General features: G+C 48.8%; 2 non-coding genes and 1 pseudogene across 2 annotated transcripts; all 3 read left to right on the top strand.

Moving 5' to 3' along the window:
* LOC149357118 (sodium- and chloride-dependent glycine transporter 1-like) overlaps positions 1-25657 on the top strand; it is a 65431-nt pseudogene that overhangs the window by 15608 nt on the left and 24166 nt on the right.
* TRNAA-AGC (transfer RNA alanine (anticodon AGC)) lies at positions 5029-5101 on the top strand. Its single transcript has one exon. It is a non-coding gene; the product is annotated as a tRNA-Ala (tRNA).
* TRNAA-AGC (transfer RNA alanine (anticodon AGC)) lies at positions 25129-25201 on the top strand. The gene has a single exon. It is a non-coding gene; the product is annotated as a tRNA-Ala (tRNA).

A 25657-nucleotide genomic window follows, 5' to 3' on the forward strand; every position in this document is an offset into this window, starting at 1 on the left:
CTTACTTACGCTGCAAAGAGCAAGATAAAACTTTTTCATTCCCATCGAGTTTTGCAATAGATGGATTGATGTCAGTGAGGATCCTCTAGAAACCGTTCCTTATAATACTATACCAGAGATATTGTGTATGTCATGGGTCATGTTCAGATGCCTTTGAAGATATCTCGGCCTTGAGAAGCACACTTCTATCCGCGCACTTGGTAGGCACCCGTGTTAAGTGAGAGGATTTATTTCACCTCAAACCTAATATATAGTGTTGCAGCAAACAGCATCTTGAGTGTATTCTGCTCATTACATGCTGACTATTCGTGTTTTCTCACTGTGGCACATTTCTTGTTTATCGCGCGGTATGTCATTGATCGGTTGGGTGTTACATATACCCAACGTATCATAGAAAAAGAATCAATGCCCCACCTTCATATGTGTCAGAAGGTTTCCCTTGTCGCAGTACGAAGAACCTGAGCTGTTTCAAGCACTCTCGCACTCTTGATGCACAAAATGCGACAGCTTGTACTCTGCCCATGGACACGTCCATACGTTTCCTCTTGTCTGCTGCAGCAAGCCCGCATCGTTTAAATAATTACAGCGTGACTTGTTAACTTGGTGGTAAGCGCTTGAGTTGTGTGTGTTGCCTCGTTTGTCGTGCGTTCTTTCCTCGCTCTTTTTTTTTACTCTTAATCGTTACACATCGCATATCACTGTTTTTCTTCTACGCTTTCTGTTATGCGGTTTCCAAGTAATAAATGAACGTTTCATCAAGTTAATTATTTCTTCTTTTTATACGCGGAAAATCCTGTTACTACAGAGATTACAGGCAAAGGGCTCAGAATTTGCCACACTTACATATTAAATATCAGCTCAGCTCGACACGCGGGCGACAGAAGACACAAAGAGATCTGGCTACCTGAGAACCGTTTTGATAGCGCTCTCTGTTTGCTCTTCACTTCTCCTCGAGTTCAGTGTCACGTTGAACGTCGAAACTAGCCAGAATTTAGTAATACTTGCTGGGGAACTAGTCAGTGCATATTTTCTTAAAAGGATTTAGCGCCAAAACAGACAACACACAGTGTTGGGCTTGTCCCGTCTATCTTACTGTGTGCGGTCGGTTTTGGCGCCAAAATTCTTTTACGAAAATATCAACTATTTCTTTTTCCCCACCGAGAAAAAGCAAGCTATGAGCGCACCCTTTTTTTTTCTCTAATGATATCTCTCGCTGTTTCAGTAACAAATGTTCATGATCGGGGCATGAATTGTGAAAGAGTGGACTGGATTCCAAGAGAAGGCATGCAGGCGTAGCTGAGGATAGCAGAGAGTAAGGATTCGAATGACACTAGGAAGTTGGAGGGGTTAAGTTGGTTGCAGCGACTTAGGACAGGGTTTATTGGAGTTATATGAGAGAGGCTCTTTCCTGCAGTGGGCCTAGTCAAGACACTGCTGCTGCTGCTGTTGTTGATTATGATGATAATGATAATGATAAAGGGAAAGACCTACGAGGACTCAGCAGACGGGACGCCAGGTTGAGCGCTTGGGGAAAACTGTGCCACGGAGGTGCGAGTGAGTGACGTGGGACAACGGGAGTTGTCGCTTAGCGAGCGGTCTACCAAGGCCTGACACGTCGACCGTGGAAAATCCCCGGCCCCGCATAGCCACGTACGGGGCTCCGCATCCATAGCCATCGCAAAAATCCGTGCACTGCGATAAGAGCGAATAGAAATGTCCGCAAGCCAGTGTAGCAAGCGTTGTGGACTTGCTCGCTGTTAACGAAACCACTCAAGTTTCCGAAGGATGTAGCGAGGCCTATCTTGCTCTACTGCACCGAAGCTTGGCAGATTTGAGTACTTTATAGAGCTCTCGTTTAAGGTTATGAAGACATCTGGTGATCAGATATTGTTGCAGAGCAGAGGAGTGTGAAGCGGGAAGTGGCCCGGGACGGAGTACTCTCGCTAGACCTGCAACAATTAATTATATATAATCATGTAATCATGCCTCCCCCCCCCCCCCCCAATTACTACATCTTTGTGGGTGCGCTGTTGTTCATCCTCATCTGAGCCGGGCAGCATCGACGCTTTCAATGTCGTCCGAGGCTCCTGGATCCCGCCGCTAAGCACTGGCCCAGCCCGATCCGACCTGTCGCTCTAGCTCACCCCGTCCCGAGTACTGACGGAGTAACGACACGAAGACGCGGCCCCAATGTCTTCGATGGCCCTCGCGTTGAACAATCACTGCAGCTAGGACGTCAGGACGACACGAAACAAGACGGCATCCCCCGCCCATGCCGTCCGGCGCATTTTTAGCCTATGGCGTGTGGTTCTTGACAAGTGATGGTCATCAATCTGCCAGGACCATAATTCATCAGGCAAGTTCATTAATCGCCGTAGGAAGTCTGTACTCTGCTGCATGCCTTTCCTGCCGAAATCCGCCCTCACCTCGTACCTCAGTATTTCAGCCATTGTTCGGGACTTTCGCTCGATGGCGCCGGGTAATGTTATGAACCAGAAAACGACGGAAGGTTGCAGTCGCGCTAAACCCAGCACTCGCAAACTGAATCACATAAATTCAACCGGTGGTAGCACCTGCTATCCCATCCCAGGGAAGTGGTGAATGTTAATGAATTTTAAGTAGAGAAAGGCCGATTCTGCAAATATGGACATTACGGCGGCGACTGCCATCAGGAAGTTAGCGCGCATACCAGAAAGGGTGAGGCGGCTACGTATCATGCCGAGGTAGAATTACTAGCTGCGTAAAATCCGGTTGCATCACGCTGCAGTGCGCGGCGACTGCTTTCCCAACGTGAGCGGGCAAGAGGTAAGCAGTGTTAAGTGTCTCTGCAGACTACCACTGATTACCTATGACCGTCAGGACTAGTCCATGTGAACGCAGGAAGCATTTGATAAGTGAGATTCTGCAGCGCGAAGGAAGAGTGGGCCATGAGTTTGAACATCTTGGCGAATCAGCTGATACCAATATTTAGTCTCCTATCGAAGACAAATGAAAGTATTTCCAATGAGAAGCGCAGTGTCTGCTACTGGCGGCCGACAGATGGCACTATAGTCGGATGCAACTCAAGAACAAGGCAGTTTTTCCAGTCAAAGAACCGCTTTCTAGCCAATAGAGTCGGCCGATTGTCATGAGCCTTCTAGCTTGAATGCAAGGAGGGGACTATCCCCGACCATGGAAGCAGGGGGGGGGGGGGGACTATTCCCTTTTATCTGCCACTTCTTACCACTTATTATCAGTTAAGAGGTCCACTGCTCAATAAGCTTCCTTCCGAGACAGCGACAGAAGCACGTGTGCACTTCTGCTATCCGTGATTAGAGTGATCAAGGGTGGTCATGCGTTAGGAGAAGAAGGAAATGGGAGCAAGAAAGGCAAGGGATTAATAACAAGTTAAGACAGAAGTGATCATTCACAATGCATTGGGTTACGTATTGCTTGAAGCGAGCGCGCAACCGGATTCATTCGAGGTCGACTACAGCGAAAAACAGATGTGGCGAAATCGCCCTAAACAATCACCCTAGCGAGAGCGTGCCACGTCCGGGGGTGTAGCTCGGATGGTAGAGCGCTCGCTTAGCATGCGAAAGGTACGGGGATCGATACTCAGCACCTCCACGACCATTTTTTTTCGTTGTGCCAGCTTCGTTTCGGGGCGGTGTTAAGAAAGGTGTATATAAAGAGTGTGGGGTTCGAAGCCCCAAAGGTAGTGGGTGGGCTATCGAGAGGCCGCAGTGAAGGGCTCCCGATTAGTTTCTATAACTTAGGGTTCTTTAACATTCACTTACCTGACACAACACACAGGCGTTTTCTCATTTCACCTCCATCGAAACTCAGCTTGGACAATTTGGCTTTGGACTCATCGGTCAAATTCAACAGCCACTGAGCTACCACGGTGGCAGAAGAATGTCATGCTGAAGGGTAGATATTAAAGGTATCAAGGAATATCTAATCGGAATTTCAGATGTCGCCATTTCAACCGTTTTTACCAAACATAAGTCTTTTTACATCTTTTGAACGATGAACGCTCTCATCAGTTCCTGTATTTAAGACCATGTACAGCGCCCGTCAAAAGTATACAGCCCAAGGAGTTTGCTTCGAAGCTGTTTAGCGGGGCACCCTAGCGCATCTAGCAGTGCAAAGCTTGGGAGGATTGAGAACATGAAGCAATTCCTCTTTCGGGATAATGCGGTCGCTGAGGATGCATAACGAGACATGCTGCAGGTCTCACAAGCAAACCCGTTGGGCCGTATACTTTTGACGGGAGGAGGTACCAAGGACATAGCTGGTGGGTTAAGCTCTAAGGACAGTCAGGGGCCGCTACGGCCGACCGTTTCTGCTCCCTGTGTTTTCGTAGCATCGCAAACCCGAATAACGTCTACAGAAGCGCCACACAGCAAATACAGTAAACTGGTGCCTCGCCGACCCTCTTTATACACTTTTATAGCGCGTTTACTGTTGATCATGAGAGGCTGTACACGCGGACACAACCAGTGGTCAAATAAAACTGACCATCTACAGGCTCAGTCATGCGTCCTGTTTAAGTCTGTCTCTGCCACTTTAATGAACAACCAGCTGCAGTCGGCCGTGTGCAACCATAGGGGTGCGCAAGTTTTTATCCTATTCATGCGCCCGGCGGAGATACAATCATGAGCTAAATACCCCACAAGAGGCCTCTTCGGTTTTATATCGCTGCCAGAGCGACGCCAGTGAAACACTCCGCTCTCTGGTCTACCTCGTAATGGTTTGTAGGCCGGTGGACCACTCACACGACCGCTTGGAGTCAAAGGTGTTACAGATGGAGGCTAGATGTCAAATTCTGTCTGCTCCTGTCACTCAGGTGTGTAGCGGCATGTATGCCCGAGCCAGTGACGCATACAACACCCGTCCTTCGGAGTCGCACCGGCCGGCCAAGCCAGGTGGCTCGCGGCCAACTTTTCCGAAACGGTGTCGACGAAGAAAGGGCGTGGCCACTCTCTCCCGTTCGATCTCATTTTCCGGTTTAAATGTCGTTCGACTTCACTGTGGCTCCTGTCCGGGGGTGTAGCTCAGATGGTAGAGCGCTCGCTTAGCATGCGAGAGGTACTGGGATCGATACCCAGCACCTCCACTGTGACGACACCATTTTTTTTCTTTTTTGCATGGCTACTGTGCTCAGTCTTCAGAACGGACTTCGGAGTCGGCTGCTTTTATCCTTACTGCTGCTTCTGAAGGTCTGAAGGACGTCAAGAACAGCGTGAGAACAGGTGTTTCTTCGCAGTTAACATGGCGTCTCTATGCGTTTTATTCAAAGCGACTGTGAATGACTGTAAGTCTCTAGATTTTTAAAGCCAACAAACTTTCTTCACCATTTTTCTGTAATTTAACTACCTCGATAAACTGCAGAAGTACAAAGCAGGCGTCCTCAAATTGTAACCACGATATGCACTGAGAAGAAAATTTTGTGTCGGTTGGTTCATCTATCGCATTCTCCCCAATACTTTCTGCTGTATATAGATGATGACATTAGGCCTGACCATGGCACGCACACATCTCATACCGGTCTGTTGTACTTCTAAGGGGGTACACGTGAAATGGCTTTGTGTTCTTTACCATTACGCTTGTCAGTGTGCAGGCGAACAGCGTCTTGCTCTTGTCTTCGTAAATACAGTCTACAGACACCGTTATTCTCCTCGCCTGTTAGTGCCACCGCGATGGCTTAGTGGTTATGGCGCTTTGCTGCTGATCCGAAAGACGCGGGTTTCAACCCGTTCATGGCGGTCGAATTTTGATGGAGGCAAAATTCTAGAGGCTCGTGTACTGTGCGATGTCAATGCACGTTAAAGAACCCCAGATGGTCGAAATTTCCGGAGCCCTTCGCTACGGCGTCCCCCACAGCCTGAGTCACTTTGGGACGTTACACCCCCATAAACCAAACTAAACCAATCGCCTTGCTGTTCGAGTTCCTTTACTGCTTTAAATGTTGCCCGAGTTCGAACTTCGCAGTGTTCCTCGGTCGGTCGTCCGGGGGTGTAGCTCAGATGGAAGAGCGCTCGATTAGCATGTGAGAGGTACTGGGATCGATACCCAGCACCTCCACGATTGTTTCATTTTTTACAGTAGCATTCTTTCATTTTAAACATAAATCACCAGTTAAATAAAAACTTGTACAGGCTTTGCGACAGAACTGATTGGCGCTTCTGGCATTCCTCGTTTGCAGTGCAGCTACTGCTGGCGCCGTGGCATCCGCTGTGACAAGTGCAGGACGATTCTTTTAACGCATTCTTCCTTATACGAATTCCTGGCGTCACTTGAATGCGGCGCGTTAGCTCAGGGGCGTGCAGGGGTTAACCATCCCCTCTGCTCTCAGTGTTTTTGTTGTTGCGCAAGGCAAATAGGATCAAGAGGCAATCACAACACGCCGCTACAGGTTAAATGGCGTCCCGTTATCCCTGTGCCATAGTTATGTCGTGTTTCTTCTCGACATTGATAGTTTGTACAGACGTATACGATTCATGGCGAACTATACATGTTCAATCCTGCGTCGTCTTTCCGACTGTTCCGCTAACACATATGGAGAAGCAATTGCATCCAGTCAGGCCAGTGCACCATCTTTCTACTGCATGCGTCGGTTCGACCACGTGGGACTGCGACCTGTTTCAACTGGGAAAACAACAAACAACGCAGAAGAAGGGCTTCCACTGCAGTTCGTTGCCGCATAGATGCCTGTGGAACGCTACACTGTCCACCGCGCTTTTCAGTGGGGGTAACCATGATTAGCAAAGCAGATCACGTCAACTTCGCTCAACCTCTGCCTCTCATTAACCAGCCAATACTCTGGGCATAGAGGAGTCGGCCCCCATCCCTCAAGATAGGCTTTGCGGTGTTGCGCTGCCGGAAGTTTTGAGGAATTGTATCAACAGAGGAAGGTCCTCGCGACATTTCCCCCATGATCTCAATCACCGCTTTAAATTTAGCTTGTATTCACACCTTATCCTGTCCGGGGGTGTAGCTCAGGTGGTAGAGTGTTCGCTTAGAATGCGGAAGGTACTAGGGTCGATACCAAGCACCTCCATGAAGGCCACTTTTTTTTGCCTCTTTTAAAGCGCCGCAACGTCAAAAAGGAAACAATATTTGAGACTAGGTGATTTATAAAGCGCAAGAACAACGCAATGGGCAATGAGATATATCGCAGTGCAGAGGTCCTGTTTAGTCTTTGCCGCCTGGAGTTGTTTCAAATGAATCAGAATCTCAGTCCACTGAAGTTTTTGCCTTTCGTTTCCATCGCAGGCTGGCCTCCGCGACGGGAATCGATTCCACGACCTTGAATTGTGCAGCCAAACAATGCGAACACCTAGCCATCCCGGAGCTTTATCTCCAAACAAAGTATGCAAATTTAAAACAGGTTCTGTTTTTCCACTTCTGACACGTTCCCTGGTGATCTCTAAAATGCTATATGCTCTGTGTGCTTGTTCACCCCTTTCTGCATACACGAGGCGACGGTAAATAATGACGGAGTCGCAGAACTTTAAATCGACAGCGTTAATGCCCCTGTTCTTCAGAAAAATCTGGCGTTGTCGTCGTTTTGAGCGAAAAATCCCGGGATAAGCAACCTAGGTGGGCTACCTAAGTCACGTGACCTTGTGACGTCATCACAATCTGCCTACCGAATTGTGAGCAAACTGACCAGCGTGGCAGGTGGCAGATGAATTAATTATTGCTCGCGATAGGTTGCTCGGAATGAGCAACCTGGTGTTGCGTGGCAAGACACTGCTGGCCTGTGGACCCGCGAGCTCCGGAAACTGTTTGTGCAGCGAGCGTTCCGACCTATACTCGGCGTCACAGGGTGCCGGCCTCGTCGCGGACGCGGGGCTCATGTTCGGCGTTCGAAAACGCGACCGTCGATGCCCAAGGACGCTTCCTTCCGAGGACGCACGGCTTGGTGGCGTGGACACGGCGTTCGAGAGCGCGACCTTCAGCGCCCAGGGAAGCTTTTTTCAGAGAGCGCGCATCTTGGTTACGTGGGCACGGCGTTCAAGGGAGCGGAGGCAGTCAACGAAGGGCGTCTCCCTCCAGCAGCGGAAGAGAGCAGCTGCTCGGGGAGCCAGTCTGTAACTTCCAAGGGCCTGGGACCCTCTTTTCTTTTGGGTCAAAATCTCTGAATAAAGACCCATTTCCTAACCTTCACCGAGTCCACAGCCCGAACATCGCAACACTGCATGGGTCGATGCATCGTCATCTCTGGGAAACTTAAAAAAAATGTGAACTCCCACTAATGATCGATTCAGATATGATTGCGTGCCTTGAAATAGCGATATGCTTTCAATGTTTCTGTTATGTATTGCATGTACTTTTCATTTAAGCGTACGTATATACATTACGTAATTTGCTTACCGTTTGTTGCTACAGTGTTTTGTGTATTCGGAAAGTGGACTGACACTTAGCCAGGCATTCGTTGCCTATTTGTCAGCCTCCTCGACAGTTTTTTCGTATTTCTGCCAAATAAACGTTAATTCATACAAGACCCACCAGTGGCAGCATCGCTTAACCGCTGCACTACTGCGCCAGGAGAGGTACGAGGACTCCCATGGACCTATGACTCTAAAGTCGAGAATGACCACTCCGGCACCGCAGTCGTGGCCTAGTGGTCTGGGCGTCCGCCTCGGCTGGGGGAGGTGGTTGGTTCGAAACCCACCGCCGGACACCCACCGGTAAAAATGGGTACAAGCCACCCCCGGCCCGGCGCCCGGCTTCTTCAGGGGTGTGCGCTTGGAGGAAGCTCCGTAAACCCCGCTGCGCCCTTTCGGGGGCAACCTAGTTTCGAGCACTCAGCCTGCAAAGGTGGTTCGTGTTTCACTGCAAAGTGAGGAGTTCCGACTCAAAACTCGTACGCTCTAACCAGCGTGTCTCAAGACAAACACTGTAAGCGATCCTTCGTTCCGAAGAGAAAACTTCAGAGTATCACAGCTGACTAGACATGCCGGTTTTTCCGGCTGTCTGACTTGCGAGAAAAGAGTGCACCGAGGCACCGAAGCGTGGCCTGATTCGACTTCCGGCCACCGAGCGTGACGGACGTGTGTATCATGGGCTCCCAAGGAGCGGATTTAGCGGCCCAGCCGGGCCGCGGTATCAGGAGTACGATCAAACCGAACGAGGACTACCAGCTGATTTTGCCGCATTTGCCAACAGGTTCCAGCGTTTTGCATATTGTTTTTTTGCATGGCGACGTCCAAGCCAGGCCATACCGTGTTGAAAACTTTCGTGACGCTCTTGAGCGTCTGTCATTGCTGCCGGAAGTGGTTGCCCTCGGGGCATATCAGATGAATCATGTTTGGGCCGTGACATTCTGCAATGAAGAAGGAAAAAACAAAATGCTACAGGCGGAGGCGTTCAACGTCAAGGACCACCGCTGTGTGGTCATTGACCCATGCAACCAGGGCGTCAGGCTGAAGCTGTTCTGGCTGCTACACGGCGTGAAAGATGATGACGTGAAGGCAGCTCTGGCGGCTTTTGGAAAAGTAACCGACATAACTCAGGACAAGTGGAGAGTCAAAGGCTGCGTCGACAAGTCGTCTACTACGCGCTCAGTGACATTGAAGCTGAAGGTGGGCGTTACCATCGAGGACTTACCGCACCAGCTGCGTGTTGGAGAGGACGTCGCACTCGTCCACGTTCCTGGCAGAGCTCCGCTCTGCCTCCGGTGCCGCGGCACCGGACACATACGTCGGGAGTGCCGTGTGCCACGTTGCGGGCTCTGTCGTCGCTTCGGCCACGACGACGCCCAGTGCGTGCGAACATATGCTACCGTAGCTGGTCCTAGTCGTAGGGATACTACTGAGGAGCATATTATGGACGAAGTCGACGCAGTAGAGGCGACCCGTGAGAGTCGGGAAGACGCAGTACCGAAAAGCATAGCGTCAGAAAAAGCAACGCTTCCCACGGAACATGAGGCTGCCAACTCAGAAGAACCGCCTGTGCCTGACACCAGAACTGAGGCGGACGCGGGAAAAGCAGATGATGCTGCGGTAGGTGCAGCTGAGACGGTTTTGGAATCGACCGACGAGAAGGACGTTGACACGGAGATGCCCGCGGCGTCAACTTTGCCAGCGAAGAGGACGCACGACGAAGCTGATGACAAGGCGACGAGCTACGACGGGACGGACCATGAGGAACCTCTTCCCAAAGCGCCTCCTGTTCGACGTGCGGCCTACAAGCCCAAGCCGAACATCCCTCCTGATCGTAGGACTTCGTCGGGTGTCCCTCCGGCTTAGCGGAGGTGCCTTGCAGGGTCTTCGTGTTGGTAACCCGGTCTTCGATCGGGTTCAGTGCTGACACCGCCGTACTTTGCAAGCTGGAAGGATTTTTGATGAGGTGAGCTGCAAACCGATGTCACTTTGAGAGCGGCGAATCCCAACCATTTAGATGGCGCCTCAACTAACATCTAGCTTGCGTATTGCCACACTGAACGTGAGAGGTCTTTCTGCGCGAAGAAGGCAAAATCAGCTTAAACGTCTCTTGTTCGAAAACGAAATCGATCTGTTGGCTGTTCAAGAGACAAAAATTGAAAGCGAAGAGTTGACAGATGCGATGGCAGAAATTTACCGTGCACAGTTCAGTGTTTGCGTGTGCCATGCAAAAGGAAAGTCGGAAGGGTGTCTGATTTTAACTCGAAATGGCAAAGTCGCTGTGGAAACTGTATTTTCCTGTGAAAGTGGCCGGATTGTAGCATGCGATTTTTACTTTTCTGGTGTAGAGTGGAGAGCTGTGTGTGTATATGCACCTAATAGAATTCCCGAACGAGATGCCTTTTTTCGCCGTGTTCAACCTTTCCTGCTGACAGAAAAGCGTGTACTATTGCTTGGAGATTTCAACTGCGTGTGTAGACCTGAAGATAGAACAAGCAACAAAACCCTGCAGGACACGAGTGCCGAGCTACTGTCTGAGATGATTAATGAAGCAGAATTGGAAGATATTGGCATTATAATGCAAGGTTCAGAACAAGCACAGTACACGCATTTCCAAGGCGTTAGTCACGCAAGGCTGGACAGAATTTATGTTCCTTCTGAAGTTGTGCCCTTGTGTTCCCAGTACCAGACTGTGCACGTCAGCTTCAGTGATCATTCTTTAGTCGTGATCACACTTGGGGAGAGGAAAAGGACTGTCAAGTTTAGTTGGGAATTATGGAAATTTAATGACTCATTGTTGGAGGATGACGAGTTTAGCAAGAAACTAAAAGACTCAATCAAAAGCTTGTTAGAAAAAGAGACAGACTTTATAAAAAACATGGGAACAATTTAAATGCGACGTGAAAGTGGCCGCTATAGAAAGAGCATGTGTTTTAAAGAGTAAAGAAAAACAGCAAGAAAAGGAACTTCGTACCGAGCTTGATTACATGCTCAGCATGGAAGGCGTCATGCCGGGGTTGTACAGACAAGAAATAAAAGAGACAAAAACTAAGCTTGAACTAATAGATGAAACGAAATATCGAGGTGCTGTGATAAGGGCACGCAGCGAAAGATTTTGGCTTGGGGAGACGCCCACAAAAAGGGCGCTCAGCGACGAAAAACAGTATGCAGTTTCGAAAGAGATAAAGGAAATTTGTTATCGCAATGACGTAACTTCCGAATCTGAGGTGATTGAAAGGGCGTTTCTGGAATATTACCAAAACTTGTTCAGTCTTAAAACGCCTGATGTTGAACATTACAAAACTGCATTCCTGTCGCTAATGCCAAGAGTCGAGGAGGACCTGGCGCAGGTACTTGAGGAGCCCATAACGGCAGCAGAAATCGAAGCTGCAATACAGCAGCTGAGCTTGAACAAGTCGCCTGGGCCGGACGGCCTCGGTGCCGCACTTTACAAGGCTTTGAAAACAGAAATGGCAATAGCATTACAGCGCGTAATAAGCGAGTGTTACGAAAGAAAGTTAACTCCGCCGTCTTTTCGAACTTCCCACGTGGTGTTGATCCCAAAATCGGACGACCCGAGTAGGTTGCAGTCAGTAGAGTGTTACCGCCCAATAAGCTTAACTAACGTAGACTACAAAATTTATATGAAAGTGCTAGCCGGACGACTCCAAACAGTAATTAAAACCCTTGTTGGCCCACACCAGACCTGCGGCATAAAAGAAAGATCCATTTTTACTAACATACACGTAGCTAGAAGTGTCCTTGAATGCTGTGATGCAACGGAGGGTCGTGTCGCCATGATGCAACTGGACCTGCATAAGGCGTTTCATAAAGTTGTGCATGAAATTTTGTTCGTGCTTTTGGAACATGTGAATGTAGGATGTATCATCACTGATGGCGTGAAAATGGTTTATGATGGCTGTACATCAAGGTTCATAATTAATAACCGCCTGAGTAATAGTATTCCTGTTTTGTCGTCAGTGAGGCAGGGTTGCCCTCTTTCTCCACTGCTTTTTGCACTTTACCTGGAGCCCTTTTGTTTAAAGCTGTTAACTACGCAAAACATTCGAGGTTACGCCTTTTGTCATAATGAAGTGAAGGTATTGGCATATGCAGATGATATAGCAGTGTTCTGCAGAGACCAGGAAAGCGTGCAAGAAGTGGTGAGAGAAGCCGTAAATTTTTGTGATGCAAGTGGCTGCGCGATAAGCTGGCAGAAATGTTTTGGTTTTTGGCATGGAAAGTGGCAGGCCACGCCAGAAGTATTCTGTCGAATGAAGTGGGTAGACACGCCAGGAAAGTACCTCGGCGTGCCGCTAACCAACTACAGAGAAAGCAAAGAATATTGGGCCCATGAAACCGAACGAGTCAAAGCTCAGACAAGCAAATGGGGCGGTCACAACTTTTCCATGTTCGCAAGAGCTACGGTGTGCAACATGTTTTTAGTAGCGAGGATTTTTTACGTTCTGCAAGCGTTAACTTTGCCAAGGACTTCAGTGCAAAGGTTGCACAGTGTTTGCAACATTTATTTGGGCGTCAACATGGGAACGTACCAGCCGATGCAATCTGTTCCACAAGGTGCGGAACGGAGGGCTAGGGTTGTCAAATTTATTTCTGAGACAGATAGTCACTAGATTCTTTTTCTTGCGTCAAGATAATGATTTTCTGCGAACTGTTATACAAGTGCGATTGTCAGAATCACTGCCTGATTATGTTGTGTCATCTATGTCTGCAGGGCGGAGTGGGTTAAGTGCTTTCTTGCAAGAAGTTGTTGCAGCAGTCCGTATTCTTCGGTCAAAATTTTCCGATGAGTATCTAACCATTGTAACAAAGAAAAAGATGTACAAGGACCTGCTTGATGTGTTTCTGCCAGTGCCTGTTTATCGCAGTGCTTATCTTCTGGGTCCCGAAAGGGATGTGCTAAAAAGAGTCAAAAGAATGCCGGTGAAGCCTTCAGTGCGTTCTTTCTTTTTTCAATTGCATACTGGAACCCTCCCAGTGAAGCCATGGTTACAAAGCAAAGGCCTTTTTGTACCTTGGTCAGTAGAGTGTCTTATTTGCAAGAAAGTGGAAACTATAGAACATATCTTTCTCGACTGCCATGACGCTGTTTTTCTTTGGGATGTGTTGAAGCGCACACTGAAAAAAGATTTCCCCCTGACTCCTTTTGGAATACGCTTCCTACCATGTGCAGAGCCAGGTGAAGTGCCTTGCGACCTGCTAATGTTGCTCTGCCTGCACAGCCTATGGCGTACGCGAATGGATGTCAGGTATGAACATGTTGTTGTGAATCCGGCTCATCAGTATTTCATTGAGAGCATCATGTATACTCAGGAAGTTTTCGGACAGCAAGCTCCTCAGCCTGAGTGGCTGCCTGTCCTCGACCAACTAAAATCATTTAACCCTTTTTATCATCGTGCACTAGCTAGAAACTGACCTGTGCTTTTATTGTCATGTCATTGTATTTTTGTTTTGTTTGCCTGGCCAAGTCGGTAATAAAGAAAAAAAAAGAAGCGTGGCCTTGTGGTAGAGCATCCGCCTCCCATTCGGGAGGTGCTGGGTTCGATCCCCAGTGCCGCCGGGTACCCACCGGTTTCTTTAATGGGTACAAGATTTCCCCTGGCCTGGTGCTCGGCTCTTCTAGGGTGAAATGCTTGGGAAAAGGGTCTTAGACCAAACAGTTGCCTTGGCGGATGAGTGATAAGTTCCCCTGCCAAGCAACCATAAGTCAGCCTCGTGCGGCATAAGCCCAATTTGTGGCCCTTTTTTTAGCACCGAAGCGTGGCCTTGTCCCTAAATGCCCTTGCACTGGAAGCACTGAAGTACTCTCAGAAATTATAGACACGTGCAACCTCGATGATGTGGCCGAATGTTTAGAAGGCGAGCGTTGTGTGAGACTCACCCATTTTCAACGGTCAAGTCATGCACGGCTAGATCGCATTTATGTGTCACCGAACGTTATTTCAAAATGCAGTAGCTACAATGTAGTACCGGTATCATTTTCGGATCATTGTTTAGTGAAGTGTGGGATAGGGACAAAGAAACGAGGAAATCAGTTTTCTTGGGAGATGTGGAAATTAAATAATAAGCTCATTACAGACGACATCTTTAGCAGGAAAGTAAACGAAGAAATCAGTAAATTAAAGCCGAGCGGGGAACTGAAAGTATGGCAGCAGTGGGAACTTTGCAAACAACAAATAAAAATAGCAGCAATCGAAAGGTCAAGTTGCATACGACAAGAGGAGAAGCGTGAGGAGGACAATTTAAGATCTTTACTAGCTAGACTTCTCGAAAGAGAAAGCGAAGAGCCTGGCAAATGGATGGATGACATTAGGAAAATAAAAAATAAGATTGAACTCTTTGACGAAGAACGCTATCGTGGCGCATTGGTGCGGGCTAGGGCGCAAGATATAGCTGATGGGGAGACACCTTCAAAACGAGCGCTAGGAATGGAAAAAACGCATGCTCAACGAAACCACATTGAACAGATTGAATGGGGCGGGGCGTTATCTGGAGAAAGCGGGCATATCCAGCAGGCATTTCTTGAATATTATCAGGCGCTGTTTGCAAAGCAAGAAGTGGATGTGAGCGCATTCAAGGAAAAGTTTCTTGGCGCTTTGCCGCGATTAGATGACGAACAGAAAGAAAGGCTGCAGCTGTCGATAACTGCGTCGGAGGTCGAGCAAGCGATAGAAAATTTGAACCTGGGAAAATCTCCTGGACCTGATGGGTTAAGCGCCGCTTTTTACAAAGCATATAAACGCGAAATAGTGCCAGTACTGACAGCAGTTTTTAACGAAGCCTACAAAGAAAATGAATTGCCCCCGTCTTATGGTAAATCCCATACAGTGCTGATCCCTAAATCCGATGACGCAGAAAAGTTAAAGCAGGTCACAGCATATCGTCCTATCGCCCTCACAAACGTGGATTATAAAGTTTTCATGAAGATTTTAGCCTGTAGACTACAGTCAGTAATTCAGGATATAGTCGGTCCCCACCAGACGTGTGGGATCAAGGGACGCTCTATTGTTTCCAATATTCATAAAGCGAGGTGTGTGCTGGAATGTTGTGATTACACAAATAGCTGTGTAGCCCTCCTTCAGCTAGATCTTGAGAAGGCATTCGATTGTGTTTCGCATGATATCCTGTTCTGCATACTCGACCATGTGAATTTAGGGTCCATTATTTGTGAGGGAGTGGCCTTGGCGTACCGGAGCTGCACGACAAGATTAATTGTAAATAAGAGTTTGGGGGCCCCCATTAGCCTGCAGCGCTCGGTGCGCCAGGGTTGTCCCCTCAGCCCTCTTCTATTCTGCATTTACATTGAAGCGTTGTGTTTGAATATCATGGAAAGTGAAAAAATTCGAGGATTCCAGCTACAGGCAGCAGAAGTTAAGCTGCTGGCTTATGCGGATGATGTCGCGGTGTTCACAGTGAACCGGGAAGGTATAACCGAGGCCGTGGCATGCGTAAAAGAATTCACCAAGATCACCGGTAGTAAAGTGAATTGGTCAAAGTCCCTGGGGCTTTGGCACGGAGATTGGCCAACGAAGCCCGGCAATTTTGCAAACGTGTCCTGGGTGACGACCCCAGTAAAGTACTTAGGCGTTCCACTGGATGGTTATCGCGATAGCGATTCGTACTGGAAAGCACAGACGCAAGCCACGCGTGAAAAGGTGGAAAGGTGGAAAGGGCGACACCTTTCAATTTTCGCAAGGGCCACAGTGTGCAATCTGTTTTTTATGTCTAGGCTGTGGTACGTGATGCAAGTGTTGCATTGTGCAAGGATGCACGTACAGAGACTGCACCGGATCTTTGCCGTTTTTGTGTGGGCTGCGGACTGGGAACGCTGTAGCCGGACCAATTTGTTTAGGCGGGTGAAGGATGGCGGCCTGAGTCTGGGACACTTATTTCTGCGGCAGATTGCAAGCAGATTTTGTTTTGTGCGCGATGTAAGCGATCCGTTTTTGCGCACTGTGTGCCAATTAAGGCTAGGAAATGCACTGCCGGACTTTGTTGTCACAACCGAAAGTTTCTCGGGACGTATTTTTGGTTACTTTAGAGAGGTTGTCGTGAGTGTTCGATTCCTGTCTGTTCGATTTTCGTATGAATATTTATCTTCTGTTAGCAGGAAGAAGTTGTATAAAGATTTGTGCGATGTAGTTCTTCCACAACCTATGTACAGGGCCTTATACAATGGAGGCCAGGGACGCGACGTACTTAAGCGTGTGAAGGCGATGCAGGTGCCGCCAAGTGCAAAAACTTTTTTCTTTAAATTACATACCGGAACACTACCAGTAAAGGAATTCTTGGAAAGGAAGCAGTTATTTCTACCTTGGGGATCACATTGTTTAATTTGTAAACAACCAGAAACAATAGACCACGTTTTTTTGCACTGTTGGGAAGGGGTATACTTTTGGGACATTTTGCAACGGACTTTAAAAAAGGAATTTCCGCTCGACGCTCATGGTATTCGGTACTTGCCTGTAGTGAGTGAGGATGGGACACCATTCGACCTCATTATGCTAATGGGCCTCCATTGTATTTGGCGCTCCAGAATGGCAGGATATCATTGCGATCCTGATGCACGGCCAGCACGGATCTATTTTCGGGAGTGCATGCATAAGTATATTGAAGTTCAGAAACTTGCTCCTGAAGCTCCCGAGTGGCTCGAAAGAGTCGAGCCTTTGGTGACGCTTAAGGAGTTTTAATATGATGAAGCCACGCACCCCCGGGCGGATAGTGTTGTAAATTATTGCTCATTGCGCTCTGTAAGTGTATATATGTACTGTGGTTCTTGCCGAAGTCAGGCAATAAATAAATAAAAAAAAAAAACCGAAGCGTGGCCTTGTGGTAGAGCATCCGCCTCGCATTCGGGAGGTGCTGGGTTCGATCCCCAGTGCCGCCGGGATCCCACCGGTTTCTTTAATTGGTACAAGATTTCCCCTGGCCTGGTGCTCGGCTCTTCTAGGGTGAAATGCTTGGGTAAAGGGTCTTAGACCAAACAGTTGCCTTGGCGGATGAGTGATAAGTTCCCCTGCCAAGCAAGCATAAGTCCGCCTCATGCGGCATAAGCCCAATTTGTGGCCCTTTTTTTAGCACCGAAGCGTGGCCTTGTGGTAGAGCATCCGCCTCGCATTCGGGAGGTGCTGGGTTCGATCCCCAGTGCCGCCGGGTACCCACCGGTTTCTTTAATGGGTACAAGATTTCCCCTGGCCTGGTGCTCGGCTCTTCTAGGGTGAAATGCTTGGGTAAAGGGTCTTAGACCAAACAGTTGCCTTGGCGGATGAGTGATAAGTTCCCCTGCCAAGCAAGCATAAGTCCGCCTCATGCGGCATAAGCCCAATTTGTGGCCCTTTTTTTAGCACCGAAGCGTGGCCTTGTGGTAGAGCATCCGCCTCGCATTCGGGAGGTGCTGGGTTCGATCCCCAGTGCCGCCGGGTACCCACCGGTTTCTTTAATGGGTACAAGATTTCCCCTGGCCTGGTGATCGGCTCTTCTAGGGTGAAATGCTTGGGAAAAGGGTCTTAGACCAAACAGTTGCCTTGGCGGATGAGTGATAAGTTCCCCTGCCAAGCAACCATAAGTCCGCCTCGTGCGGCATAAGCCCAATTTGTGGCCCTTTTTTTAGCATCGAAGCGTGGCCTTGTGATAGAGCATCCGCCTCGCATTCGGGAGGTGCTGGGTTCGATCCCCAGTGCCGCCGGGTACCCACCGGTTTCTTTAATGGGTACAAGATTTCCCCTGGCCTGGTGCTCGGCTCTTCTAGGGTGAAATGCTTAGGTAAAGGGTCTTAGACCAAACAGTTGCCTTGGCGGATGAGTGATAAGTTCCCCTGCCAAGCAACCATAAGTCCGCCTCATGCGGCATAAGCCCAATTTGTGGTCCTTTTTTTTTTCTCGCAAGTCAGACAGCCGGAAAAACCGGCATGTCTAGTCAGCTGTGATACTCTGAAGTTTTCTCTTCGGAACGAAGGATCGCTTACAGTGTTTGTCTTGAGACACGCTGGTTAGAGCGTACGAGTTTTGAGTCGGAACTCTTCACTTTGCAGTGAAACACCAACCACCTTTGCAGGCTGAGTGCTCGAAACTAGGTTGCCCCCGAAAGGGCGCAGCGGGGTTTACGGAGCTTCCTCCAAGCGCACACCCCTGAAGAAGCCGGGCGCCGGGCCGGGGGTGGCTTGTACCCATTTTTACCGGTGGGTGTCCGGCGGTGGGTTTCGAACCAACCACCTCCCGCAGCCGAAGCGGACGCCCAGACCACTAGGCCACGACTGCGCAATTAGCCCATTAACGTTATAACATCATATCCCTTAGGCGGAGCTTGGGTGTCCCTTCCAATTTTGCCAGTTTCGACCTGGTCCTTGCAGTCGAAACTGTGATGGTCGAAAGCTTGCAATCTATTCATGTTTGTGCAAAATTAAAACTTAGGGACATGACGCTAACGTACCTTGCTATTACAGCGCAGTGTATTCGGCGAAGTTGTAACAACGCTGTCCTGTCTCTAACTGGAGTGGAAGGTATGTAGCTGTGCCTCTGGCGCAGCACTAGTTAAATGCAGTGCGGAAATGTCCTGTAATGTCACACGTGCATCATTTATAGTGTTATGTGCTCATGATATGTCTTCACACTGCCCTTCGTGTTATTGTTTTGCGTAGCTTACGCCGATATTTACTTCTGCACTGTCAATTAGAAGGTGGCTGCAAGTGGATGATGTTCCGTATTTTTCACACAAGAGCCTTAATACCTCTATGTCGAAAAAAATGTCCGGCGTTGGCGAGCGTTTGAAGCCTTTCAACCGGAGCGGCTGGAATACGCAGATGGAATGTGGCGCCTTGGGAAAGAGACTAAAACGCCACTAAAATTACTGACAACCTCCGGGTTCACTAGATGACCTAGCACATGACATTATGCAAGGGCTCCATGATAGTGGACCACACGAAGCTTCCACCGGGCATTTACAGCGCTTAGGGCTATAAGATGATTTGATAAAGGTGCACATCTCCACACTTCCTACAGCTCGGCAATATGAAGGCCACTATGACGCTGCTACAAGCCGCGTGTGTAACAGAGAAATGCAGAATCTTAGCGAAGCATCTGACCGGTACAGCGTAACCTCGTTGCTTCGAATTTCCGGTTATTTCGGGTTATTCGGATTGGCGCTTTGGTTCCGTTGACGTCACGTGTACGAAGGGCAGCCCGATCAGAATTTCCAAAGTTCTAACTCGAAATTAATCGAAAAAATTTTCGCATTCCTTTCGAGTTCCAGTTACCTAATTCAACTGCATAGCACTTTGAGTTAAAAATGAGTCAGGGCTGACGAAAGTAAAATTCCGCTTCAAAAACAAATATTAAAATGTGGTAGGGCCGGTTTCTCTTTGGAGGACGCCCGACGCCTGATGCCGCGCAGACCAGGTGGCGGCTGGCCAAGTATTGTGGAACGTGGTCGACGCAGTAAGGAAGTCAGGCCTCTTGCGCGTTCGATCCCAATTACAGAATGATGTTTTGTTCGATCCGCTTACGCTACTCGTCCGGAGATGGTAGAGCGCTCGCTTATCATACGACAGGTACTGGGATCGATACCCAGCACCTCCACGGTGACGCTGTTTCTTTTTTTACTGTCGGCAGCGGAGCTATTACTCCGCTTTGTTGTCCTTGCAGTCGTGCTCTGCCGCCAGTAACACGCTTATCTTTTTTTTTTAGGGAAAGCTACATTGGCCATGAACTTGCGGTTTCGCTGTGACGGTGCTCCGAGGAGGCACAGAGACCGACCTGAGCTGTTGCCTAGCAACCACGGGAGCTGGCGCTCGACGCGCCATCTGGCATGACGTCACTCTGCGCGGCTCGCCGCGGAGCCGCCGCCGTTTGGTATGACGTCACATCGCTTGCCTGTAACCGTAATCTTAGAAGGAGGGTCGCTAGACATAACAAGGAAATTGAAAATTATGCGATCAAATTATGCGTACAAAACTGGTGCAACAGATGTGACGAGATGGAAGGGGGCATGGGCCTTTCCAAAACGTGAGGTCTGCTGAGACACCTATTAGATCTGACCAATTCAAAAACCCAATCGCTAATTAGATTATCAAAAGCCAGGCGCACATTTGAGGGACAGATGCAGAATTCATGGACAAACTAATCAACGTGTACATTGGCGATGCCCATAGTACCACCCTCCCAGAATACGACGGAGCTCCCAACGAGGAGCTCGACGCACCCATCATGGAGGCAAAGGTCAGGGCAGAAATATTGAGACTAAACACGAAATCGGCCCCGGGCCCTGACGGGATAACTAACAAAATTTTAAGAAACCTGGACGACGACTCCATCAGCGCTCTGACAGAGTACATGCAAGAAATTTTGACTAAAGGCCACCTGCCTCGACAGTGAAAGTCGGCAAATGTAATTCTTATCCCAAAGCCGGGTAAACCCCGAAACTAGAAAAATTAATACCTATTTCCCTAGCCTTCATGCATGGGGAAATTGATGGAGCGCGTAGTCCAGACCAGACTGAAGCGCTTTATGGAGCAAAACGATCTGTGGCCGCAGGAGATGGCCGGCTTCCGACCGGGCTTGTGCACGCAGGACGTTATGCTCCGATTGAAACATGACATAATCGACTTGCGTTCTAGAGACACCAAACTAATTCTCGGCCTAGGCTTGACAAAGGCTTTTGATAATGTCAAACACGAAGCAATCCTCCGTGGCCTCCATGACATCGGGGTAGGCGCGCGAACATACGATTACATCAAGGACTTTCTGTCAGGCAGAACTGCCTGCATCAAGTTTCAAGACATCGAGTCTCGCACACTGAAGTTAGGGAGCAGGGGCATGCCGCAGGGCTCGGTTGTCTCCCCCGTTCCTCTTCAACGTGGCAATGAGGGCCCTCCCCGAAGCTCTGCGGAGCATAGAGGGGCTAAATTTCAGTTTGTATGCGGATTACATCAACCTCTGAATTAAACAGGGTAGCGATGCGAGTATCGAGGAACGCCTGCAGGATGCGGCGGACACTGTCATGGACTGTGCTGCCAGCAGGGGTCTCTCATGCTGTCCGCAAAAATCAGAATTATTCTTCTACAACCCGAAGTCACTCCGATCCAAGCACAACTGCAAATTTGACATTAAAGTAGAGGGGAAAACAGTTCCTAAGGTAGATCAAATCAGCATCTTGGAGCTATTTATTCAGGGTAAGGGATATAACGATCGGGCAATCAAAAGGCTCGAGTGATTTGCCACGCAAGCCCTTGGCATATTTAGAAGGGTCGCGCTGAAAGTACGAGGCCTGAAGGAACGAAGCTTGCTTAAACTAACCCAAGCATACGTAATCAGCCGCGTGAGTTATGCCACACCTTTCTTAACCATTAGGGCTGAAGAGAGGAAGAAATTAGAATCGCTCATTCGACGGTGCACAAAGAGGGCCCTGGGCTTACGGATTAGCACCTCCACAGAGAAGCCGCTCTCTGTGGGAGTACAAAACCTGAGACGAAATAGCGGAGGCTGTCAGAATTTCACAGCTCGAAAGATTAAGCCGAACAACCACGGGCAGAGCCATCCTTGAAATGGCAGGCCTGCAAACAGATAGGGCACTAGGAGCCAAATCGAGCATTCCGCAGGACTGCCGAGAAAATCTAATCATTCCCCCACTCCCTCGTAACATGCATCCCATATTCAACAGTGAAAGGAGGGAGAAGAGAGCAGAAGCACTAATCAGACGCTTCGATCCGATGGGCAGCAAGTCAGTTGCGTACGTGGACGCGGCAAGTGGCAGGTCGGGTGCGGCGGTCGCCTCAGTGGTCGACGGCCGCCGCGCCCCCGTATCGGCAGCCACCATTAGAAGCCGCAACTCGGAAACAGCTGAAGAAGTTGCGATAGCGCTGGCTTGCGTTTGAACGGAAGCCAATTTTAAAATTAGCGAAATCAAAACAGCCATCTATAATTTTGGGAAGGGTAGGATCTCGCCGGAAGCGGCAAGGATTCTGGCCAGTAGACGGCTAAACAGAAAAATTAGCCTAATTTGGACTCCCGCACACGCGTCCATTCCTGGCAACGACGCGGCCCACGAGTTAGCCCGAGCTCTCTACTTCCGGGTAGCTATGGAGCCGCCCGACTTCCGGAACATGGACGAGCGTCTGCAAAATTATACGGAAACTGTCGAAAATTATAGGTTACACAGGAGGCTGGTGCCGCCACCGGATAAAAGTGTAAACAATAGGGAGGCAATCGCACAGCGGCATCTCCAAGCTGGGAACTTCGTAAACCCGGTCTGGGCATATCATGTTGAGAGAGATGAGAAAGAAAACGATAAGTGCAAGCACTGTGGGGCGAGAGGGACCCTCGACCACATAATCTGGGAATTCGCTAGCTCCCCAGGGGCTAAAGCAAATGTAAATTGCAGAGAAACCTGGGAAGCCCTGCTGCGGAGCGAGGCCCCTGCTCCACAGCAACAAGCCATCCGCCTGGCGGAAGAAGCCGCGAGGAGTCAAGACCTCTTTCCCAGCTTCTAATCGCGGAGGTCCCGGCCCTCGTCACCAAGGCCTGCGTGCCGGGGACAGGGAGTAGGGGGCCTCCTTATCTGGCGGAAAATAAAGTAGATATCATCACCATCATCATCATCATCGTCGTCGTTGCGCTCGCCTCCGCTCGCTTCGCCAGCTGTGTCGCGTGCCTGATAACATGTCCTGACATATATCCTGACATAGCCGAGGTAAGCCACTGCCAATTTTTGTGCTTCCACATATTTAATGTGTTGTTTCTTGACTTAAGACAGAATTTTTTTATTGTCCGATGCCTAGCTGTGGTTTGTTCGTATAGATGCCTAATGTGGTGTGGTCTATTGATAGTACTGGCCAGTAAATTCTCTACACACACCCTAGGGCCGGGGTGTAAACGCACACCCTTGGTTTTTTGCAGGCGTTTCCTTAATTGGAAACATTGTCTTTTTACAAACGACAGGAAATTTCTGTCATCTCTGTAATGACTCTTGGAAGTCCTAAACGTTAATACCTTTACACAAGACATGAACGACTCAAATAAAACATTAAAAATGACGACAGCTTCTCTTCTACTTTCAACACCGCTGCTGCAACCCTCCCCTTAGAAATCTGGACCCCCCCCCCCCCCTAATTCCAATTCCTGGGGAAATCTCTATACTGGCTGGATCTTTTCACTACACTTCAGTGGTGCACTCGCCGCAGAGGCTCAGTAGCTTCGGTGTTCGGTTGCTGGTACCAAGGTCGCGTTATGGAACCCCGGCCACGACGGCCGCATTCAGATTCAGATGAAATGCAGTCTCCCATATGCTGTGTGATATCAGCGCACGTTAAAGAACCCCGAGTGATCCAAATTAATTCGGAAATCCTGCATGATGTGTTGATTCGGGACGTTAAACCCCTCACTTTACATATGGTGGCCGCACCTGGCAAAGGACAGGGTCAATTGGAGAGACATGGAAGAGGCCTTTGCCCTGCAGTGGGCGTAGTCATGTAGATGATGATGATGTGGTATTGGACGATGGCGTGAATTGCAGAACACCACCAAGATTCGCAGTTCGGGTTTTTTGTTAGATGGAACGGAGGTGTCGTTCAAACAGTGGTTACTTGAAATTGCATGTAACAAAAACTGCAGCGCAAAAAGTTTGGCCTTCCGTGCAAGCATGACATATCGGCCTGGTTACACGAAACTAAAGACAATTAAGTCTAACCGCAGCCACGGAGAAAAAAGGAAAGTATTTCAGGGACGGCAAGCGCAGAAGCTGGGCGGAGGAGATTAAGAGTTTTGCTTAGATAAGGTACCCGCTGCTAACACAGGATAGGGTTAATTACAGGGATATATGGCACAGGCCAACGCCTGGCAGTGGATGCAGTTAGGCTCATGATGATGATATTTTTAACATGCAGACCCTTGTGGGTGGCCGATTTTTTTTTATGAAATAAAGATAGAATGTGCTCGCCAAACATATTGAGGCAACGTCGATGGTCAATATTTTGTCACCTGTAGATGCGTTGCGCGGTGATGTCGTGGTCGCCATGATGGTGACCCACGTCGTTCCCACTCCAATGTTCCCGTCGGTGCGCATTGAAACAGCTTCGGATCAGCGAAGTGTTAACACGCAGATTTCCGCTGTGCTCGTTCTCATAGTCGCCAGTATGACGGGCGCTATGCTGTCAATGAGAGCAATTTATATACTGCAATATTTCTTTAATGGATGCACGCCGCATCGTTACGACAAAAAATGGACCAGCCAACTATGACAATAGTGTCTTGCCAGGCTGCACTGAATACACGAACACATGCTATCAGTGACCAAACAGGTCAACTTGTGTCATTCAGCAGACGTTGTAGATTACAAAATAACTGCAAATAATGTCCACCTGTGCACACACCTACAGGCGCAGAAAAAAGCAATGAAGGTTTTTCACAGCCTGCTGAATTAAGAGCTAATTAGCTCTTAATTCCGCAGGCTGTGCATCCCAGTCTCGCTGCAGTCACAGCGACGGTTTTGGATTTTGATCTTCGGACCAGCACAAACTTGATGATCACGACAAATTGTGTCGACTTTTTGTCAGACCCCGGAAAACACATTCTTTAGTTGCTGTCCGCTTGCCACGTCGTACACGTAAGGTCACGCAGGCAGGGCAGCGGACAGCAGCCGAGTTTACAGAAATGGTGTCGAAGAGGCGAGCGTTTCACTTCCCTCTCCGTTTGATCCCATTTACCGCTCTAAACTTCCTTATAATCAGCCGTGTTCCTCGTCCGGGGGTGTAGCTCAGATGGTAGAGCGCTTGCTTAGCATGCGAGAGGTACTGGGATCGATACCCAGCACCTCCACTGATTACTTTTTTTTAACTATTTTTAGAAGTCGTCAGGAGAGACATCAATACCAGCTCTCCTTTTTTATTATCGCAGCTTCAGAAGGACGCCAACCTCCAAACCTGCATTTTCGCCCTTCTGTAATCTGTCCTAGCGGTTTCTTCATATCTACTTGGAATCACTGAAACAACCTGCATTTTCTAAATATAAGCTCAAAAACTTCATCTCCCTTCGCCGTGCATCTTTTGAATCACTATCCCTGAGAAGCTGGAGAAGCTAAATGAAGACGCCCCTGATTCTCACCACACTGTACACGTGGAAATAATTTTAATAACACTCTTCCGTCTATTGAATAAAGGAAAATACCTCGTGCCTCATGTCAGTGCTGACTGCTGGACGCGTAACCAGGAGTCCAGTAACGAATTCACGCCACAAATGCAAGACAATCTACTTTACTTCCAATTACATACACGT

The sequence above is a fragment of the Amblyomma mixtum genome, chromosome 3 (genome assembly GCF_055824585.1).
Source record: "Amblyomma mixtum isolate Tamu chromosome 3, ASM5582458v1, whole genome shotgun sequence".
NCBI classification, from domain to species: Eukaryota; Metazoa; Arthropoda; class Arachnida; order Ixodida; family Ixodidae; genus Amblyomma; species Amblyomma mixtum.